Genomic DNA, 24,388 nt, shown 5'->3' on the forward strand with positions numbered 1-24,388 from the left:
ATTTCAGAATCCACAGCCTGTGCCATATTTATGGTTTTTGCACTGTCAGATGAGTGTATTTCAGAGACAAATACTTAAACTTGAGAAGGCAGATAGCAGTATTTTAGAAATAGCTGCTAGTTTAGAAGGTATTGTCAAGAGGAAAAACTTACACCACTCAAAGTGACATCCATCTTGCAGAAAATAGAGGTAGCATAAGCTAGGGATATCCAGAAATTTCATTCTGATACTGAACAATTTTACGAAACGTGAAAAAATGTATAGAAGCTAAAGTAATGGATTAAAATTTGTGCCACAGCCAGAACGTGAAACCAGGTCTATTGCTTTTCCCCTTGAGACACATATATCTCCAGGAAAATGTAATTCCATCAGATCAATAGATCACGTACGCCTGAGGTGTGAGCAGGATTTCTCCAGTATGTACAAAGCCGGGGTGCTATACCAATATTGAAGAGCCTCGGCAGTACTGATGTCTGAAGAAGGGGAAAATGGGCTCAAGGCGTGAAGTTTTTGTTATGGAGAGCACTAAACTACTGTAGTCCGCACAGTTGTGGTAGCCAGAGTGCGACGGTGATGTAGTGGTTAGCACATCTGCCTAGTAACCAAGAGACCCGGCATTCAGATTCGGCTGTGGCACAAATTTTAATGCATTACTTTAGCTTATATCCTGATCGAACGAGCTGAGATTTGTATGTCTCCAGGAAAATTTAATTACATCAGATCAGTGTGCTGGTTATTTTAAACATGGTCAACATACAATGGATGTCGCTGGGAGTTTTGCCCTCCGTTCAACAATTTTTCCAAATGTATCGGCGGTCGTGGTTTCCTTCCTGGAGAAGCTGCTTCCCCCACCACCTGCTCTACTCGCTCTTCAGCGTACAGGCAGCCATATACTTGGGAGCTAACCACAGCAGCTTACTACCAACTGTCTTTATTCGGATCCCAGAAACCTACATTTCTCCGTAAATCGATGGCCATTCTTTCCCGCTATTGACCAACCAGCGTTTGCTCCTAAATGCTCGAAAAGAGCTGCGTTTGATAATCCCGGGAGAGGCTCGCAGTGCCGTCGCCGCCCCTTTGTGCAGAGTTCATTAGACCTCGCGCCAATCACAGCAGCCAGCAGCCGCGGGCCACTCGAGTCTCCCCTCGTCCCGCGTCGCCTGGCCGCTCAAAGCCGCCTGCTGTCTGCGGCTGAAGCAAGCCAATCAGTATCGTTACGCTGTTCCCTGGGCTGCCGCGGGCGTCCTTCTCCTCTCGGGCAGTGCGGTGCTGTCGTGTTTGTGGCTCGAGGTCACAGATACTCCTGGCCATTCTCGACTCCTAACGATAGACGTCCAGTACTTACTAGCGACTGTAACGAAACTTGATTCGTCCCTAATGAAGTAGATGTTTGTTTGGCATTAATGACACGGAGGACCGTAGGGTGTGTCTGATAACTCTTCGCCATACTGGCTACTACTGGATGGATTAAAACGTTTCTTTATTTTGTTTTATTGCTGCACAGCGTGGGCTGTGGAGCCGTTTTCAAACGTTCGCACAAGTTCTATTAAACGCGGACCCATGACTCGGTTCTGGTGACAAAGGAAAGGGGGGAGGGAATCACAGTTTGTTACTGTCTCCCCTCACCCTACCCACCCCCATGCCGAAATACACTAATGGCCATTAAAATTGCTACACCAAGAAGAAATGCAGATGATAAACGGGAATTTATTGGACAAATATATTATACTAGAACTGACATGTGATTACATTTTCACGCAATTTGGGTGCATAGATCCTGAGAAATCAGTACCCAGAACAACCACCTCTGGCCTAATAACGGCCTTGACACGCCTGGGCATTGAGTCAGACAGAGCTTGGATGGCGTGTACAGGTACAGCTAACTGCCCATGCAGCTGCAACACGACACCACAGTTCATCAAGAGTAGTGACTGGCGTATTGTGATGAGCCAGTTGCTCGGCCACCATTGACCAGACGTTTTCAATTGGTGAGAGATCTAGAGAATGTGCTGGCTATGGCAGCAGTCGAACATTTTCTGTAGCCAGAAAGGCCCGTACACGACCTGCAACATGCGGTCGTGCATTATCCTGCTGAAATGTAGGGTTTCGCAGGGATCGGATGAAGGGTAGAGCCACGGGTGTTAACACATCTGAAATGTAACGCCCACTGTTCAAAGTGCCGTCATTGCGAACAAGAGGTGACTGAGACATATAACCAATGGCACCCCATACCATCACGCCGGATGATACGCCAGTATGGCGATGACGAATATACGCTTCCAATGTGCGTTCACCGCGATGTCGCCAAACACGAATGCGACCATCATCATGCTGTAAACAGAACCTGGATTCATCCGAAAAAATGACGTTTTGCCATTCGTGCACCCAGGTTCATCGTTGAGTACACCATCGCAGGCCCTCCTGTCTGTGACGCAGCGTCAAGGGTAACCGCAGCCATGGTCTCCGAGCTGATAGTCGATGCTGCTGCAAACGTCGTCGAACTGTTCGTGCAGATAGTTGTTGTCTTGCAAACGTCCACATCTGTTGACTCAGGGATCGAGACGTGGCTGTACGATCCGTTACAACCATGCTGATAAGATGCCTGTCATCTCGACTGCTAGTGATACGAGGCCGTTGGGATCCAGCACGACGTTCCGTATTACCCTACTGAACCCACCGATTCCATATTCTTCTAACAGTCATTGGATCTCGACCAACGCGAGCAGCGATGTCGCGATACGATAAACCGCAATCGCGATAGGCTACAATCCGACCTTTATCAAAGTCGGAAACATGATGGTACGCATTTCTCCTCCTTGCACGAGACATCACAAAAACGTTTCACCAGGCGACGCCGGTCAACTGCTGTTTGTGTGTGAGAAATCCGTTGGAAACTTTCCTCATGTCAGCACGTTGTAGGTGACGCCACCGGCGCCAACCTTGTGTGAATGCTCTGAAAAGTTGATCATTTGCATATCACAGCATATTCTTCCTGTCGGTAAAATTTCGCGTCTGTAGCCCGTCATCTTCGTAGTGTAGCAATTTTAATGGTCAGTAGTGTACTATTGCCTCATTGATGCTGCTTTATGACAGCGTACATGGTCATGCTTATACAGTAATCGTGTCCGAGCTGTTCCTCTGCTGTTCGTTGTCCACAGTGCTGTAAAATGTATTAATTTCCTTCTGTATTTGACTTTTCTTAAGCACAGTAAGGGTACTACGCTCTAACCACGATACGCTTCCATCCTTTAATACCACCACCTCCTCCATACTTAAACACTGAACATGAGGGCAAGTAACTTTCTCCAGGCATTTGCCAAACTCATACCATTTCAGGGGTTTGCTACATGGTATAGCGTCATTCATCACTCCAAACAGTTCGTTTCCAGCCATTCACTGCCCTGTGGCGCGCTCTTTACAGCACCTCAAACGTCTGCGTTGACTACTGAAATATGTGGTTTTGAGAAGTTACTCGACCTTTGTACCCCGCTGCTTTTAACTACCTGTACACAGATTGTGCCACTTGAACTGCTGGTAGCACTTTGGAACTCACGAGGTTTTAACGACCACCATCTGCAATGCTCGACAGTCCCAGACAGTGCGTACATGAGGGCTGCCTGGTCTCGGTTCATCTGTGGTTCTTCCTTCGCGTTTTCACTTCACAATCACATCGCCAACAGTCGATTTCGTCAGCTTTATAAGGGTTGAAATGTCTCTGATCGATTTGTTGCTGAGGTGACAGCCAGTGACTAGCCCACGGTCGAAGCCACTGAGATATCGTGACCAATCGATTCTACTGTTACTGCTTCTCTGCTGACAACAAGATACTCCCTGCCACCTTTTACACTGGACGGTCCACCTCTCGTGACATCTAGCGGTCAGTTCCGCATCGCAAAGGGGGTGTTCGGATACTTTTGATCAGATACTGTACATATTGCAGAAACGCGTGTTTCCAAAAATTGAGAGCCACTGGAATGAAATTCTCACTCTGCAGCGGAGTGCACGCTGATATGAAAAGTCGTGGCAGATCAAATCTCTGTGCCAGACCGAGACTCGAATTCCGGAACTTTGCCTTTCGCAGGCAAGTGCTCTACCTGCTGAGTTACCCAAGCACGACTCATGATCCGTCCTCACAGCTCAACTTCCGGCAGTACTTCACTCCTACCTTCCAAACTATGCAGAAGTTCTGCGAAACTTACACGATGAACACCCCTGGAAAACAGGATTTTGCGGAGATGTGGTTAAGCCACAGCCTTGGGGACGTTTGGACGGTAGGAAACGAGGTAATGACAGGAGTAGAGCTGTGTGGACGGATCATGAGTTGTGCTGCGGTAGCTCAACCGGTACAGTACTTGCACGCGAATGGCAAAGGTCCCGAGTTCGAGTCTCGGTCTGGCACACAGTTTTAATGTGCGCCACTGTTCGCTTAGGCTGCCAAGGAATAATTTAGACATACAAAAGTACCACTACTTTCTATGGGCAACCTAACTGTGTCTTTTGCAGCAATGTAGACGGACCACTCTGGAACGTTACCAGTCAGTGGCGTATTCTGACTCCAGATTCACCTCACAGTGCTATCTGTGCACATAAAAGCGTTCAAGTTCCTACAACGTCTTGATTTTAACATAATTCATCATCTTGAAGGTGACTTCTTAACAGTACATGGTACTGAATATTGTAAAAATCGGGGGAAAATACTTCACTAGTTTTGTATCACCGCAATTTATTCGTCATTTCTCGGCCGTTCTCGCATGACACGTGAAACTGATATGTAAATGTAGCCACTCATTAATTACAGCAGTTTCAGAATTGAGCTTTAGTATCAATGGCTTCATGTTCTTTAGTCGAATCAATCCATAGTTTTATTGCCATCTGTTGAAGGTGTGACGTCTCACTAGGGTAGAATGTTTTGTTCCATTAGTGGTTGTGGCTATATCTTGGTAGGCGACGTTTGCTTTATCGTGACTTCTTTGTGAGACGCGAGGTAACAGACTAGAACGGTGCACGATAGGTGTGGGGGCCGTGTGGGGGCAGAAGGCAGTGGGGGCGGCCGGCCACCCTCTACTCTCAATTGGCGGGGCTCAGCCGGCTTAGGGCGCGGCCTCTCCAGCGCTTCCAGTTCCAGCCACGCGCCGCCCTATACTCTGGAAGCTGCTCTCGGCTCTCTGTTGCCTGCAGCGGCGGTCTCATACGAGGGCGCTTCACTAGGTACCCGTGATACCAACCAAGATGACGTTTTGAAAAGTGTGTATTTTTCAGTATAGTACCCTTTAGGAATGCAAGGTGAATGGAGATTCCGGTTACAGATTTCTAGAATTTGTGGAGGGAACTGAGTCGCAACATTCTGAACAGGAACGCATTCCCGGAAGTATACGAGGGTCATTTCAAAAGTTCTGCACACAGTAAGATGGAAATGAAGAAAATAGTTTATTTTACAAAATACCTTGATAGACCATCAATATACAGGTAATCTCCATGCTTGTTTATGACACCTTCCCACCGTTATGGCAACGTCTGTATCCCGGATTGGACACCTTCATTATTGATCTGTCTGATTACTCGAGTCACCTCAATGGATGCATCATCAGTTGTAACAAAACGTTTTCCACGGAGTTGTTCTTTCATTTTGGGAAAAAAATCGAAGTCTGGTGGCCTCATATCAGAACGGTATGGTGGGCGGGGAAGTATTTCCCATCCATATTTGTCGAACATTTGTCTAACTGGTAGGACAATATGCGGTCCTGCATTGTCACGCAAAGTGAGGACACCAGCTGCAAGCAATTCAGGCTTTTGACAAATTTTTGGGCGCAAAACATTTTGCAGAAACAGTTTTTAGTACGCGCCTGCGGCACTCTGTTTGCAGCTTTGACTCCATTCACGTCGTACGCAGAGATCATCATCAGTTTTCCCTTTGATTGTTAGCGGCGGAACTTTTCGGGCGTGGAGAGATGGAACTTCCCCACAGTGGCGGCTGAGACTTCAGTTCCAGTTCAAAATTCCGTGTCCAGGCTTCAACAAGTGCAACGATCCTTTTCAGAAACTGTTCTCCTTATGTTTGATAACGTTGAAACAATTCTTCTGCGATTCTTTTGCGACCTGCTTTCTTATTTTCGCTCAGATCATGCGGAAGTTATATGGCAGCAATTTTTCTCATCTTTTCACATTCCACTTATGATTCTGCAAACCGAAGTAAAACACATTCTGGTCCCATGTGCAGTTTTCTCAGATGTTTTTCGCCGATTATCTTTGAAAGTGTTTGTTGATAACCTAAGAGGTGTAGTTTGTTGCATTTGATGGCCTTACACTTCTTGGGTTTTTGCCGGCCGGGGTGACCGAGCGGTTCTAGGCTCTTCAGTCCGGAACCGCGCGACCGCTACGGTCGCAGGTTCGAATCCTGCCTTGGGCATGGATGTGTGTGATGTCCTTAGGTTAGTTAGATTTAAGTAGTTCTAAGTTCTAGGGGACTGATGACCTCAGATGTTAAGTCCCATAGTGCTCAGAGCCATTTTGAACTTCTTGGGTTGTCCTCAGTGCTTATCCGACCTTCAAGGGAACGAGCAGACCACCGTGACACTGTACTGCGATCAATCACACCATCCCCACACACACCTCTCAAAGCGGTGTAAATTTCCGTTGGTTTCTTCTCACGATTCTGTTTTGATGTAGAAACGCTGGTCATTACCTGTAATCCGAACTGACTTCACGGCAGCTTTCATTTTAAAACTGAATTACTCATGACACAGCCACGTTAACTAGCAGACACATATACAACCGTCACAAAAAGTCTCGCTCAAAACTGACATGACGTGCTCACGTACTACTAATTTCCCGGGAACGAAAATCCCCTCTGTGAAACTCGACATGGATTCTTCAAACAGACCTCTTGCGAATCTCAGGTCTCTCTGTTCGTAGTGAAGTCCAGAGTGTCGTAGACCACGGCGCCCAGGTTGATGTCTTCTTCCTTGACTTTTGGAAGTCATTTGATATACTTCCGTACTGTCGTTTACTCAACAAGAAACGAGCTTTCCGAATATCAGAGCAGATTTTTAACTCGGTTCCGGGCTTTCTTGCAGATAGAACTCGATATGTCGTTCTTAACAGAACAAAATCTCCAGATATAAGGCGACTTCAAGAGTACTCCAAGGAAGCGTGACAGCGACAATTACTATTTATAACTTATATAAATGATCTAGTGGTTAAAAGCAGAAGCCCCATGAGGCCGTTCGCAAATGATGCACTAGTCTATAACAAGGTAACAACGCCAGAAAAACTTTAGGGAGCAGCAGAAAGACCCACAGGCACTGGCAGTTGACCCAGAAGTTAATAAATGTAGCGTATTGCGCATATATAGTCTAAGAGATACACAACTGTTCGACTACACTATTGGCGATAAACTACTCGAAATGGTAAGTAGCGTAAAAGTAGCCCATCCGGGGCGATTTAAAGCGGAATGACCCCATAAAACCAATGGTAGCAAAAGGAAATGCCAGACCGAGACTCGTAGCGTGTTTATAACCCACGGAAGAAGTGGGTTATAAAATACGTGTACGATAGATTCTTCAATGGGTGGTAGAACAGACATATCTCCGACTTCTACAGTAATTTTTATTCGATTCTAGCCGTTCCAGCTGGTGTACTTCCCTCCTTGTTAAGGCAGCGGACAAGGCGTACGTATGCTACAAAGTTTACGAACAGCCAAAAGATAAAGGCGCATAAGGAACGGACCGAACCTCACTTCAGGCGCCCATATATAACATGAACCGATTACTGAGTAAGGTTCTTTCTCGGTCGTAAGGTGTTAAAAAAAGTATTTCATTCCATACTTTGAGAGGTAGTATATGGATCAAATAAAGAGAAAAGTATCCAGTAAACATGGGTTCTACTGTGAAACATGCCTCTTCTGCTGGAGTTCTTATGTCTGTTAAGGTATGCGTTTAAGAGTCCATTTTGCTGGACTTTGTTTTTCTTGTTTGGTCCACACCACCACCTCTTTAAATATGTAATACTTCTTTTTAACTCCTTGTAATATTGTACAGTTGTTCAATGTGATCTAGACATTTTCAAGTCATTGTAAGAAAACATTTGTATTGAGGTAAGGTATTGTGTTGTTATGTGGATGGAAACAGCTACTCAGGTAGTTTGTGTTTTTGTGCAAGGTGAGTAAATTTTGTTATTCGAATATCGAAGCTCCTAGGGAGTATACCTTTTAGAATTGAGAATAGAGAAATATATGTTCGTTTAAAGCATATTACGCTGCTTTACAAAATATAATTGTATAATTTTAAAGCCTGAATGTTACTACTGCAGTTTCTAAAGTAATTCAAACATGGCGAGGGGGCACTTTTACGCAATTCTGTTGGGCAAATTTACGCACTATTTCGCGTTGCCTTCCTAACTGAAAGCCCAGACAAGGGAACTTTAAAGACAACAGCAGTAGGAAACTAAATCCAACAAAAATGAAGGCACAGGGGAATAAAAGATAGAAATTGCTAAAAAACCTATTTGAACCTTATGAATCTCAAGCAGAAACAGCTGATCTAGCAAGGATTGATTAGGGCAACAAATCGCTAAAGGCAAGAACAAGTAAAATGTGGATAGGACTACTTCTGATGTCACCAAAAGTGTTCTGCCGAAAGGCAGGTTTCCACATGACAGCTCTCCATGATCCGCAATCTTCTGCCATCCTCTTCAGGTCCGTGTAATTTTCGATTCCCTTTGTATCGTCTGTCGTCTTGTTTCCCCTCCTTCCTCTCAATATTCTCTTACAAACTAGACCTTCCAAAGCAACTACTCCCGTCTCAGCGAATATCCCATTCAGTTCTTGTTCCTTTCTCTTATGACCTGCAGCAGCCTGAGGGAGATTGATGAAAACTGTCTTTGTATTTACTGCTTAAAACGATACAACTAGTGAAAAAAGTCAAGTATAGGTCAAATGCCTTGCCACAGGGAACATATTTTTTGTGTGCGTGAATTGCAACTCGGACAATTATGATGAATAGGCCTTATATTAACAATCAAACTTCTATGTACTCCATATGATACTAACAGATGGCAGTTCGCCAGCAAAATTATTCAGTGCCAGTAAAATTTTTGTATTTTATCGTCTTAATTGGTGTAAGTAAGCCTGTAATTTTGTTTACTGGCAGTAAAATGTATTTTGAAAGTTTGTGTTTTGTTTATTCATTATTGTGTTCACTGATCTTCGTAAACGTGTCCCCATAGGTGCGTAAATCTGTCCCGCACCCGTGACACATTTAGGCACTCAACATCAGCCTGTATAAAATTATTTTGCCCTCTTAAATACACTACTGGCCATTAAAATTGCTACACCAAGAAGAAATGCAGATGATAAACAGGTATTCATTGGATAAATATATTATACTAGAACTGACATGTGATTACATTTTCACGCAATTTGGGTGCATAGATCCTGAGAAATCAGTACCCAGAACAACCAACTCTGGCCGTAATAACGGCCTTGATACGCCTGGGCATTGAGTCAAACAGAGCTTGGATGGCGTGTACAGGTACAGCTGCCGATGCAGCTCCAACACGATACCACAATTCATCAAGAGTAGTGACTGGCGTATTGTGACGAGCCAGTTGCTCGACCACCATTTACCAGACGTTTTCAATTGGTGAGAGATCTGGAGAATGTGCTGGCCAGGGCAGCGGTCGAATATTTTCTGTAGCCAGAAAGGCCCGTACACGACCTGCAACATGCGGTCGTGCATTATCCTGCTGAAATGTAGGCTTTCGTACGGATCGAATCATGGGTAGAGCCACGGGTCGTAACACATCTGAAATGTAACGTCCACTGTTCAAAGTGCGGTCAATGCAAACAAGAGGTGACCGAGACGTGTAACCAATGGCACCCCATACCATCACGCCGGGTGATACGACAGTATGCCGATGACGAATACACACTTCCATTGTTCGTTCCCCGCGATGTCGCCAAACACGGATGCGACCATCATGATGCTGTAAACAGAAGCTTGATTCATCCGAAAAAATGACGTTTTGCCATTCGTGCACCCAGGTTCGTCGTTGAGTACACCATCGCAGATGCGTCAAGGGTAACCGCAGCCATGGTCTCCAAGCTGATAGTCTGTGCTGCTGTAAACGTCGCCGAACTGTTCGTGCAGATGGTTGTTGTCTTGCAAACGTCCCCATCTGTTGACTCAGGGATCGAGACGTGGCTGCACGATCCGTTACAGCCATGCGGATAAGATACCTGTCATCTCAACTGCTAGTGATACGAGGCCGTTGGGATCCAGCACGGCGTTCCGTATTACCTTCCTGAATCCACCGATTCCATATTCTGCTAACAGTCATTGGATCTCGACCAACGCGAGCAGCAATGTCGCGATACGATAAACCGCAATCGCGATAGGCTACAATCCGACCTTTATCAAAGTCGGAAACATGATGATACGCATTTCTCCTCCTTACACGAGGCATCACAACAACGTTTCACCAGGCAACGCCTGTCAACTGCTGTTTGTGTATGAGAAATCGGTTGGAAACTTTCCTCATGTCAGCACGTTGCAGGTGTCGCCACAGGCGCCAACCTTGTGTGAATGCTCTGAAAAGCTAATCATTTGCATATCACAGCATCTTCTTCCTGTCGGTTAAATTTCGCGTCTGTAGCACGTCATCTTCGTGGTGTAACAATTTTAATGGCCAGTAATGTATAATGTTGAGTTAGATGTATATATATACGGAATTACACTTTCATAACCACGTTATAAAACTAAACCAGGGCCGCACACGGGTGTGCGGGCCAAGGTCCAGCTCGCCTCGGCTTTGGTGGATCCTTCTCGCAAGTACCCGGCGCAGCGTGACATTATTTTTGGTATTGCGGTGCGCCATTTTTCGGTCGGCACAACTCTCTTCAGTTCGGCAGTGTCGTGGTATCAGCGCTGTTTGCCCTTCGATATTTGTTCTTGTTATGAAGGACATTCACAAGTCCAGTGCCTGTCTACACAAAAGAGGCGGTCCAGCAATCTAACGTCACAAGCTTTAAAAATGAATGGGAATGACAGAAGAGAGCGATGAGGATTTTCACTGGACACTATGCAGCCACATAAGCGACGGGTAGTGCACGTTTGCTGTGAAACGGCATTACAATTCTGTGCAGAAGGAATTTAAAGATTTATTTGATGATAGAAGAGCAAAAAATTAGAACGATCGTCAGATGGGTTTCATTATGTTGTACGTCAAGAAGCACTTTGTGCTAAATTTGCAGGCATGCAACACATCAGTAAACTGGTGGTACAAGTAGTAAAATTTCTGAAGCCATACGCATTATTCTGCTCTCAGTGGCAACAATTTTCTGTGGAATTGGACGGAGAGTACGAAGCCTTTTCTTAATACTGCGAAGTATGTTGGCTAAGTCAAGAGGCTTGCGTGGAACGGTTTTTCGATTTAAAACTCACTGTTGTTGAATTTACGAAGGGAAAAGGAGTGCAAGAACGAAACTTAGAACGGCCGAAATGAATTGCAGACCTTGCATTTTAAGTGGACTTGACTGCCCACTGCCCACAGAAAGACATTGCGAGGTGAGAAACAACTTATTTGTGATTTGATGGGGATTAATTTAAAAAGAATATCACGTTGTAGAAGGGACACATTCTGACACACACAGTCCAGTTCCTTAAAATTAATGGTGTAAAAAAAAATAAAAATAAAAAAGAGGTTTGATGAATTCTCTGCCAGTCTTACATCTATTTTTCAAGCTATTTTTGTGACTATTTGCTGTTTCAGTTGAAACCGCCCCTGTGTATGTGTAGACGTGTCTAATTGCTCTGCAACGTAATTCCTGTTCCGAAGACAAATCAAATGGCTCTGAGCACTATGGGACTCAACATCTTAGGTCATAAGTCCCCTAGAACTTAGAACTACTTAAACCTAACTAACCTAAGGACATCACACACACCCATGCCCGAGGCAGGATTCGAACCTGCGACCGTAGCAGTCCCGCGGTTCCGGACTGCAGCGCCAGAACCACTAGACCACCGCGGCCGGCGAAGACAAATCCTTTTACGTTAAAACTGTCCACGACATCTCCATTATTTTTCTCAGGTAGAGTTTTCACATCTGCATAATGAGGCTGCAAAAGTGCTACAACATTTCGATCAACATATTTGTGAGAAAGACCTTTTTTCGATTATGAAACTAAATAAGTCACGATTACGTGGTAACTTGAGTGCGAAACTCTGTGAAATTGCCAGCGTCTGTCCGTGTGCCAACAGTTTGTATCAGATAAAAATCATGTCCTCTGCTCCCCCAAAATAAATAATACTGAAAATTTGTTTTGTTTGCGGTCTGTGTTGTTGAATATGAAACGAAACAGTAGTCAGTGTGAGTCGCCTCCTTCCCCCTCCTACTGTTCAGACAGTGTGATGTGGCAGTTGGGGAAGCGTGCAGGCAGCGTTGTGTGGCAGTGGGGGTTGTACGCAGCGAGGATGGGCGTTGTGGCACAGCTCGCGGCCGAATTCTTGCTCACACCTGGCCTACAAAATTTGAAACAAAAAATGTAACCAAAAAAGATTTTAAAAATTCCGAAAACAAATCCGCATAAATGTTCCCCAGTCTCCCCTACTCTGCGAAACATTCATTTCACGTGGAACTGATCGAATAAACACTGCATCTTCTCAAGTCGGGAGTGTTTGTAGTTCGTCGTCCTCTTCAGTCGTGGTACTGTGGTACCAATTGCCCTGTTCCACTTGATTGTTGGAACAGTCTTGAAAAAATGGCGTGAGCCAGGTTTCTTGTACGTGGACATTTGCTCCTGTACTAACCTCTCTCTTCTCTGCTGCTTCCCTTTGCTTGTCCATACACGAAAATCGTGTCTGCAAGTTCCATCTCCGGATGCAACTATTTTTGGTTAGGACTGTTCGATGTTAGTGCTTCAACTTGTAATCACAGACTGCTGTCTACCACAGTACAGACACTGTACGTCAGGATTGCTCATGTCAGTACCTGGTACGCCATCTGTATTGGATTAGTTATTACCCCAGTCTCTGCATCTAAGTGCAAGAAGTGCTCATCGGGTTTGTCTATCCTACAATCATAGCAACAATAACATCGGTACATGTACTCTGCTGTCAGAGATATCAGAGCGATTTTCGCTTATTGCTTTCGACTCGATCGTTTTCTTACCAGGGTCCCTTGCCTCAGACTAGTACATTTATCGTCCTCCACCATCCCTAACAGTTAGTAATATCACAGAATGGCATTGTCTAGGCATATTGTAACAGTCGTTGGCTCGGAGGTCCTGTGAGGTAGTCGAGCCACTTAATCGGAAACTTTTTTTTCGTGAACATTGGCACTCTTCCTTCGTGAGATATGAGTTCAATGTTTTTATCCGACGTGCGGATCATCATCAATAGTGTCGCACACCATTACTCCGTGAGGTACTGCGAAGAGATTTGTGTTTTGTCCCAGAGCGGTGTTGTACAATCTGGCGGTCTTGAATAGAGTGGTAATTCATGTTCCATCCTTCCCGGGCAAATGAAAATTTCTTCCATCGTCAAGATTCGAACTGGCTATCTTCAACCCTAGTACACTGCACAAGTGTGCACTGGTGATCTCGCCAAGAGAGGAGAGTAGGCATTCTATTGATAACGACTTTTGTAAATTTAAAGTCGTGTAGTGAACTATTTTAGTCTATGGTTTTTACGAATTCGGCAGTTGGTTCAGTGATTAAGCAGGAGAAACAGGAATTTAGACTTATTTAGTGAAATTTCCATTTACTGTTATTCGTATTTAGCTACTTCCAATCTGGAAATGTGATGAAAAGAATAAGCCTTCAATTTACTAACTCTCGGTGAATAGTCCATTACAGCGCTCAGATACGCTCAAAACGCTCATTGGTCGGATTTTGCGGCAGAGCGGATTTTGCGGCAGAGCGCTTGCCCGAGTTGCGTGATCAGAACGTTTTTAACTCCGCGAGGTGAAAACGCTGCAGCAGACCCGGGCGCATCCTAGGGCGTGCGTTACCTCCCCTCCACTCTCCTCTCCTCCCCCCCCCCCCCCCCGGTAGCTCCCTTCAGCGCCCGTCCCGGCGGGTGTTTAATTAGTCCCGTGCGACTGTGAGCGAGAGACCGCGAAGGCTTGTTCCAGCGGTGCTTTAACACCCGCCGCGCAATTATCGAAAAATCTCGGACCTTGTTCTCCATCCTTTTCCTCTGTGTTTACAATTTTCTTTCGCGTATTTTTAGCACTTCTGTAAGCCGACGGGTGTTGGCCAGCTTCCTCGAGTATAAATGTTCCACTGTGTACCTAGCAGCTGCGCCCTCGGGCGGCCCCGTTTCTGTCGCTTTACACGGGTTCAGGGCACTCGCTTTCTAGCAGCCAGTTTTTCGTGTTATCAAATAAGTCAGACAAACAGCTCAGGCTCAGATCACAAAGGCAAGTGAATTTAAATTGCCAGTACCCAGAAATAATGATTAACTTTTTACGACCTACAGTGGATTTCAGGGAGTAATGGACATACGTCAAGAAGAGATACCTGGGTCGTTCCAAAACAAATGCCTCGTATTTTGCCTTCTATTTATTTTCGTGGAAACTACAACAGATACAAAAAGCAAAATGACGCACTTAAATTGAGTAAGATTTCAGCTACATGCTGCTGTTTTCCCGTGTAATAACCACTATTCCTCGTGTACTTTTACCAACGGTGAACAAGGGCTGATGATCGCGCTCGACAAGTCGCTGTCTTACAGTTTCGTCGACATCATGTGACAAGTAAGTCTGGAAAATGTTGGACACATAATCCATCTTTCATAGGCCCAACTGAAGTAGCTCTGAAGGTGCTAAATCAGGACTGTACAATGGATTGGGAGAGAAAAGCTTCTATCCACAAGTCAACACGGATTTAGAGAAAGCAACGCTCGTGCAAAACAGACTGCACTTTTGTTGCACTGTATCCTGCGAACTATGGATGAAGGGCTCGACAGACAGATTCCACATTCCTAGGTTTCCGAAAAGCTTTTGACACAGTGCGACACTGCGGACTTAACGAAGCTCCTAGCATATGGACTGTGTTCTCAGATGACAAAATTATGGTCAGGATTGCCATGCAAAGTGTAATAGGACTCCTCCTGTTGTCTAGATACATAAGCGATCTGACGAATAGGGCGAGCAGTAATCTCCGACTGTTTACTGATGACGCTTTAGTGTACGGGGAACTGTCATACTTGAGTGGCTAAAGGAGATTACAGGCGACTTGTAAAGAATTTCTGTTTACTGCGACGAATGATAGCTTCCTCTAAACGTGTGAAAATGTGAGTTAATTCAGATAAATAAGAGAAACAATCCCGCAATGTTCGAATACATTTCTAGTGCTGTGCTCCGCCGGCCGCGGTGGTCTAGCGGTTCTAGGCGCGCAGTCCGGAACCGCGCGACTGCTACGGTCGCAGGTTCGAATCCTGCCTCGGGCATGGATGTGTGTGATGTCCTTAGGTTAGTTAGGTTTCAGTCGTTCTAAGTTCTATGGGACTGATGACCACAGTAGTTAAGTCCCATAGTGCTCAGAGCCATTTGAACCATTTTGCTGTGCTCCTTGACAGAGTTACACCGGTTAAATATCTACGCGCAACTTTGCAAAACGACGCGGAATGGAACCATCATGTAAGGTCGGTTTTAGGGAAGGCGAGTGGTCGGCTTTAGTTTATTAGGAGAATTCTAGGAAAGTGTAATTCATCATAGAAGAGACCGCCTACAGAACACTGTGTGAGCTATTGCTGAGTAGTGCTCGAGTGTTTGGTATCTCAACCAGGTCGGAGTAAAAGAACACATCGAAGCAATTCAGAGGCGTGCTGCTAGATTTGTTACCGATAGCTTCGGTTGTTACGGCAGAGCTCCGTGAAATCAAATGAGAATCCCTGGACGGAATGTGAAGTTCTTTCGGAACAATAACCATCATTTGTGCCCGACTGCAGTACGCCAACATACATCTCGCGTAACGACCACGAAGACAAGCTAAGAGAAATCAGGGCTCATACGGAAGCATATGGATAATCGATTTCCCCTCGCTACGTTTGCGAGTGCAACACGAAAGGGAATGATTAACTGCCGTACTGGGTGCGCTCCACTACGTACCGTATGGAGGCTTGCGGTGTGGCTATGTAGATGTAGACAGTCTAGCCAGATTTAGCAATGAGATCCAGGTCGCAAATCTATTGAAGCGCCTTGCATTATGGTGTCGCAATCGGACGTTTGTCTTCTTCTCTGGCCTCATTCTGGAAATTTGAGTTGCCACCATTGTGGGCAGCGATCCGAATTGACAATTGCTTTACGTTGGAAGAGAGCGAAATAAACCCATCCTCACTATACCAGGATACTGCAAATCACTTCTTTCTTGGAACATTCGCCTGTATTGCCGCTTCAAGGACTGCCTTTTGGATTCTGGCTTATAGTGGAGTCACGACATCTCATCTACGGCGTTGGTATTGTTCAGAAAGATTTTAATCTTTATCCACGTAGTGGTCCAGCAGGTCCCAATACATTTCTATACGGTGATTTATTTTGGTCTTATGTATTCATCCGTGGGACTCCATTCGCACACACTTTGCAATAACCAAGGTTATATAACATTTTGTCTAAGGCAGGACAACCGAGGGCTCCTGTGCACACGATTCCTTTGTCGGTCCGCCGATCGCGACTGGCGAGCAGATCAAGATGCTGCTCATTATGAGGAACGGCAGCCGAGCATTTGACCGAGGCACGGGCCCTGGTGCTATCTGTCTGAGGACGACACAACTAACAGGATATTAGTGGAAAGTATAAAAAATTTGTGCTGCATCAGCATCACCTTGCTTCAATACCCAGTCACCACATAAAAATGAAGCTTTAGTTTTGGAATATGTGGGTCAGTGGCTCGGTTGTATGAGAAAAAAAAAGTGATTAAGTAACAAACTACGGATCGAGGGGTCCTAGGCTTCATCCCCAGTCAGTCTAAGATTTTTATTTGTCACTTGTCACTTCTTTTGTCTCTGTCGACGTTCGTTGATGTGAAAACTGCCGAGTTGCTCCGTAGTTCAAAGTCCACGTTAAACTAGCTGGGTGAGTCACTTCAAAGGGCGGAGGAAGGGAAGGAATTTCAGCATACGCCTGTAGGTTGGGCTGTCTTCAAATTTCACTCTTAGTCATCTGCTCCTCTGTATTGTCGCATCGAATTAGTTCACGCCTGCAGGTAGGCAAACCTAGAATACATTTGCAAAGCTAGCTGCTGTCGCGCCTTCCCGAACAACTCGTGACAATTGAGTTGCACGCGTGTATTGACGTTTGCCGCGTCACGAACGGTGCCCATATTGAGCAGCAATAATGTTAGTTAAAAACGTAGAGCTATGCTCTATCTACTGATATGTATTTTGTAGTTTTTATGCAGTCGTCATCTGAAATTCAGAATATAAGACACTTTCGCCGGGATCGTGTGCCTGCGAGCAATAATCGAACACGACACGAGCGCGTCCTACGCAATTTTCACTCTTGCTTGGAGACGTTGCTGGCGCTCTTCGTGTAGAGCACTGTGATACTGCCGGGAGGGTGCACTCGGCTAATTCAAGTTTTCGGTAAATCGCAAAAGAAGATTTACAGATTTATAACTTACCACCATGCTCATTTAGAACATTCCAGCTGCATGCTCCAGTTGTCCTCCTGTTTCCTTATCCTCCATACTCTTTCTCTTCATTCTTTTCTTTATCCCTGACTCATTGGTAGCAACTTCTGCAGCTGTCTCTGCTTCGGTTACCTGCCGCTTATCAATAGTAGTTAGAGCTGAAGCCGTATTCCGTCCCGTCTGTATGTTCAAATGGCTCTGAGCACTATGGGACTTAACTTCTGAGGTCTTCAGTCCCCTAGAACTTAGAACTACTTAAACCTAACTAACCTAAGGACAACACACACATCCATGCCCGGGGCAGGATTCGAACCTGCGATCGTGGCGGTCGCGCGGTTCCAGACGGAAGCGCCTAGAACCGCTCGGCCACAACGTCGGGCGCTTTGTTAGAGATTCATAATCTAGTATCTTACCTGTTTCAATAAATGTGGCGGTTACAGCCCCATTCAGAAAAGTATGACCTCTCTTTGCCAAGATCCATCAAATGCTGCTACAGTGTCTGTATTCTCAGACAAGGCTACTGCTTCTTCTGCTGCTCTTTTCATTGAATGTTCACTTACGCCACATAAAGCATTATGTATTAATTTATTGTATCTGTCAAACCTCAGTGGAGGTGGAGGAAAATCCATCACTGCACAAAAAGTCTGGGCAGCTTTCCTTCCCCTTCCAATACATCGCATTGCATTCACACTGTAATGTCGACTATCAGTTACTGTCGATGTCATAGTATCATTGTGCATCTTACACGAGTTACAGGCAGTCACTAACCGACTTGAAGGAATGCTGAAATGTCCTCAGAAACGTCAATACTAACTTCACAATTGCAGTACTTACATTTCACAGCAATCTTCAAAAGTCTTGACAGCATATTTAGGTTCACAATAACATTTCCGTCGTTATTGCTGCTCACATTACTGCTAGGCTTGTTCTTATTACATTCAGAAAGCGAAAGTTTACGTCTAGAAGCACTGCCTGTAGACTCGGTTTCTGCGGACGACTTTTGAAGCAACTGATGTGTATTATTCGGTTGTGTTTGGAACCGGTTGCCGCGAAACTTTCGTTTGGGGCTAAATTCATTTACTTTCGGCATTTGTAGCACAGGAAAAACACACACAGAAATAAAACAACACACAATAGCTACAAAACCACACGCGTATGAAATTCCGAAATCATATATTCTCAGATCTTTGTATACATTCGAACCATAGCTTTCTAGACATGCGTGTGCTTTGGTTCTGGGAGTCAGTGCCTTCTAGAATACACCTGTGTTAACGACCCGTAACTAACGACGGAAAAAACGAAAGAACAGAACAATACATCACGTATTCTGACGCACTTCAAACTGACAGATGGGCTTGTCCCCTGTGCAACATAACGTTCAATCTCAGTTTTAGAACGAACGGAAAATCATAATGCCCATAAACTATACATTTCTGAAATCAGAGTGAAATGCTCTTTTCTATAGAACAAGACTTTTTTTCAAATTTTTGGTCATTTTCACGAGCGTGTCCCCTTAAGATGCTGATTACATTAGTGCAATGATATAGCTTGTTATCTGCCACGAGACGTCGCCAGAAGCGAATTGGACTCATTAATATATCGGTGGTTGAGATCCGTGGTTCTCAGTTTGATTACTTGAAGAGACAAAGCAACTAGCCACTTTACACTGAGGTGAAAATAGTCATGGGATACCTCTAATATCATGTCGGACATCCTTTCTCCCGGCGTAGTGCAGCAACTCGACTTGGCATGGACTCAACAAGTCGTTGGAAGCTCCATTTAGAAATATTGAACCATGTTGCCTTTATAACTGTCCATAAATGCGAAAGTGTTGCCGATACAGGATTTTGTGTACGAATTGATCTCTTGATTATGTCCCATAAGTGTTCGACGGAATTCATGTCGGGCGATCAGGGTGACCAAATCATTCGCTCGAATGGTCCAGAATATTCTCTAAACCGGTGACTTGGCGCATAGTAATCCATAAAAATTACATCGTTGTTTGGGAACATGAAAAGCTGCAAATGACCTCCAAGTAGCCCAATAACGATCTATTCCGCTGGATCAAAGGACACAGTCCATTCCATGTAACCACAGCCCAGAGCATTATGGAGCCACCATCAGCTTGCACAGTGCCCTGTTGACAACTCGGGTTCATGGCTTCGTGAGGTCTGTGCTACACTCGAATCCTACCATCAGCGCCTGCCAACTGAAATCGGGGCTCATCCGACGAGGTCACGGTTTTCCAGTCGTCTATGATCCAACCGATATGGCTACGAGCCCAGGAGACGTGTTGCAGGCGATGTCGTGCTGTAATTAAAGGCACTCGCGTCGGTCGTGTGCTGCCAAAGCCCATTAATGCCAAATTTTGCCGCACTGTTCTAACAGATACTTTCGTCGTAGGTCCGACATTTTGTGGTTATTTCACGCGTTGTTGTTTATCTGTTAGCACTGACAACTCTACTCAAACGCCGCTGCTCTCTCGGTCGATGAGTGAAGACCATCGGCCACAGCGTTGTCCATGATGAGAGTTAATGCCTGAAATGTGGTCTTCTTGGCACAGTCTTGACTCTGTGGATCTCGGAATATTGAATTCACCAACGATTTCCGAATGGAGTGACCCACTTGTCTAGCTCCTAGCTCAAACTGCCACTGCGCGTTCGAAGTCTGTTAACTTTGGTCGCGCGGCCGTAATCACGTCGGAAACCGTTTCACGTGAATCACCTGAGCACAAATGAGAGCTCCGCCAATGCATTGCGCTTTTATAACTTGTGTACGCGATATTACCTCCGTCTATGTATGTGCATATCCCTATCCCATGACTTTTGTCATGTGTGTATATATAGCATTATTTATACTAGTATCAGTTTCAAATTTTCAACCATCTTCAATTGGCGTAATACACTTATGCCTTCGTAAATACCACATTCTTATCATTGCATTTTGAACGCTGCGTGTCCCCTGGCCAAAATAATAATTCGTTTAGCAACCACGTGTCCTGAGTTGAACATTACTTTTTTATTAATTGTCAGGTGTTAGTTCGTAACTTGCCGCTCCTTTTTCCGCTTTTATGTGCAAGACACAAACACTTTTACATTTGAATGAAATATTGAGTTTACTGTTACCAACCACTGTTCATTTATTTCCACAATGCTTTTCGGAAGTCTACACCTCAATCATCATCTGGGTTTATGTCGATCATATATTTAGTATAGAAAATACAACGTTGAGTTCTTTCTCCAAATGGTTCAAATGGCTCTGAGCACTATGGGACTTAACTACTGAGGTCATCAGTCCCCTAGAACTTAGAACTACTTAAACCTAACTAACCTAAGGACATCAAACACATCCATGCCCGAGGCAGGATTCGAACCTGCTACCGTAGCGGTGGCGCGGTTCCAGACTGAAGCGCCTAGAACCGCTCGGCCACTCCGGCCGGCTTCTTTCTCCACTAGACAGTAACACATGTTACTCCAAAATCACGTCCAAGTCGTATTAGTCCACATTAAGCCCATCTGATGACAGAGTTTTAAATTTCCGAAAATCGTCGTGGAATTAAATTATCAGTGACTGGTAAAAGTAAAGTTGTTGTTTCGTCCGTTATCAATAACACCGTGAAGCGCCTTTAAAAACGTTCGTCTTTAAACTCATAGGTTTCACGATGCAGCTCAGCATTTTCCTTATAGTCAACTTACGCATTTAGGAATCACGCTCGATGTTAAACTACAATTTTCGTATACATTCTGAAACTTCTCGCGAAGTGGGTTGCGTTTATAGATCTAATAATATTACCAACGTTGAAACTTGATAATATAGGTGTTCCGTAATGAGTCACGCCAGGTTATTTACTAGATTATTTTTTGTTTCGCCCGGAAAAATTTGAAAAATAACATGATGCGACTCGTCACAATACCCACTTCGTATATTAAGCAACGAATATGATACGTTTAATTTTTTTTTGTCACACTGACGCATGTACACCAGGCCGCTGATTACGAGTTGCTCGTTCCCAGTTTCCAGGCCATAACAGTCTGCCCTTCGACAAAATCGATAAGACTGATTTCCCCCATTCGTGTGCGCACATGCCCGCAACGCCACCAGGCGGTACTCGATCTCGTGATGGGCTGTGGTCACAATGTTCTGGCCATCAATTTATTCTGCGTTCTCACATAATAATCTATCTGAAACTAAGTATCCTTCTCCACGGAAAATAGCATGGGGTCCAAAAACATCCATCATGTCGAAACCAACAAGCTCTCAGCTCACACAGTTTCCTTAGTCTTATGAAGAGACGAAACCAGATTGATTCGGTGTTTCTGGACTTTTTGGTTCAGTACCACATCGACATCTTCTGAAGAAAATACGTTGCTGTGGTATTGCTGATCAGGCATGCGACTGATAGAAAATTTCGTGACAGGACACAGCTTGATGGAGAGTCACATAGACACCCAACGAATGTCTTAGTGTGCATATTTATGTTCTACATTGATGACTTAACTGATGCACATTCTAGCGAAGTCTGTCTGGTTGGCTTCAGGCCAGTGTAATGTGACTGCTGGTCTTCATTTCATACTTTAACAAGTTTGCAGGTGGCAGTAGCTAATATGTCAAGCTTTTCGCAGATGACGCAGTTATATATGAGGAAATTAAATCTGATAAAAATTGTACTAATACCCTTTTCAAAAGCACCGTGAGGCCCAGAATACTGCGCGATGCTGACCGTCACCGTGTCATCCTGAGCGATATGCCTTATTTCGGCTGCAGTATTTAGGTCGCTGTTGGCTTTCCAGATGTTTGGAGCCGCTACTTATCAGTCAAGTAGTTCCTCAGTTAGCATCACCAGGTTGAATGGATTCCCTCCTAGTCCTCCCAGCAAGGAAAAATCCTTCGCAGTACGGTGAACTGATGTCGGATACTATGCAGGGCAGTTAGACGCGATCACCACTCGGTTACGGGGACAGTCAGACTCCTGTTAAATCTCCACACAATATCGGCCTGAGCCGAATACTGGCAACTTTCTCTTAATGCAGAGAAATGCAGAATCTTGCACTATACGTGTCTTAAAAGCGTCCTACCCTGTTACTACCACATTGGTGAGTGACATCTAGAATCAGTCATGTCATATAAATATTTGGGAATAACAGTGTGCAGAAATAGGAACTGGAACGACCATATAGCCCTTTTTACGTCAAAATGGAGGGAAGGCTAAAGTTCATTGATAGGATACTCGGAAATTGCAGTTCGTATACCAAAGACGTTTCAAACAGAACGCTAGTACGGCCCATACTTAGATATCGCTCAGTACTGAAGCCCATATCAAGTCTAAGAGGGGACTCGACCATATACAAAGAAGGGCGGTGTGGATAGCCACAGGCTTGTTTCATTGGCGAAAGAACGTAACAGAAATGTTGAAAATTATTCTAAATGCCAGACACTCGATGAAGGGAACTATACACTTCACAAGAACCTACTTACAAAATTTCAGAAATAGTCTTTCATAGCAGAAATTTTCGAGTGTTCTTCAGGCACCTACAAATCTGTCCCATAGAAAATGCGCAGGCGTACGAGCGGAGCAGTCATCCCTTTTTCCATCCATGAATGGAACGGGAAAAGCGTTAATGTACGGCACAATAAATAGTACCCTCTGTCACACATTTCACCGTGATTCTTAGATTACAGATATGGACGTGTGATACAGCCATACTCCCTATACTGGATAGTTAGCTTTACATTTTCCCATCGTAAAATGATCCAAATGTCAGCCCACTAGTCAGTTAACGTATCACTTAAGTTTGGTTTAAACTGAAATTCGTGCGCAACACTGTTAATGGTAAGATCGATGTGCACAGTGGACTCGTATTCTGAAGGTCTATTGTTCAAATCACCATCCAGTCATCTAGATTTAGATTTTTTGTAAGGGAAAGCTGAGATGATTCTTCTGAAAGGACGCAGCTGATTTCCTTTCCCTCTCCGACCTCGTGGTCTGTCGCTAATGACCTCTTCGACGCGAAGTTAAAACCCTAATACGTATACCTTCCTTCCCTTACCTCATCTTTTAGTTAACGGGCTCCGCTGTACTCAGCATTTCACAAATTTGTTTTTATTTAGCTTTGCAGCCCGAAGCTCGTCCTGTCACAGCGGTCATCAGTTCCCTGAGCTACCGGTCTTGTCTGTGACTTTGTTAACTTTGTTCTGTGTATGATCGTATTTAACTGTTTGTGTATCATATTTTCTGATGGGGAATCACCCCACCATTCGCGTAAACGAGCGTTGGAAAATGGTTCAAATGGCTCTGAGCACTATGGGACTTAACATCTCAGGTCATCAGTCCCCTAGAACTTAGAACTACTTAAACCTAACTAACCTAAGACACCACACACATCCATGCCCGAGGCAGGATTCGAACCTGTGACCGTAGCGGTGGCGCGGTTCCAGACTGAAGCGCCTAGAACCGCTCGGCCACCAGCGGCCGGCTCGAGCGTTGGAAACCGCCTAATAATCACATTCAGACTGGCCGATGCATCAGCCATGCGGAGTGGATGCGGATCTGGCCCTCTATCCGTCTCATAAAGTAGTTCAGTGCGCGCTGCTTTACAGGAACAGTTCTTCCTCCCTTACTGTAAATAATAAATAGCAAGCTCTGCAAGGGCGTTATTTACAATTGGTAATTTTTTTGCGCTTTGTTCTGTGTTCACGAATACTATCTAGCTGTACCTTCTGTTCACGATGGATTTGTAGAAAAGTATTTCGACTGTCTTGTGA

The sequence above is a fragment of the Schistocerca serialis genome, chromosome 5 (genome assembly GCF_023864345.2).
Source record: "Schistocerca serialis cubense isolate TAMUIC-IGC-003099 chromosome 5, iqSchSeri2.2, whole genome shotgun sequence".
Classification (NCBI taxonomy): domain Eukaryota; kingdom Metazoa; phylum Arthropoda; class Insecta; order Orthoptera; family Acrididae; genus Schistocerca; species Schistocerca serialis.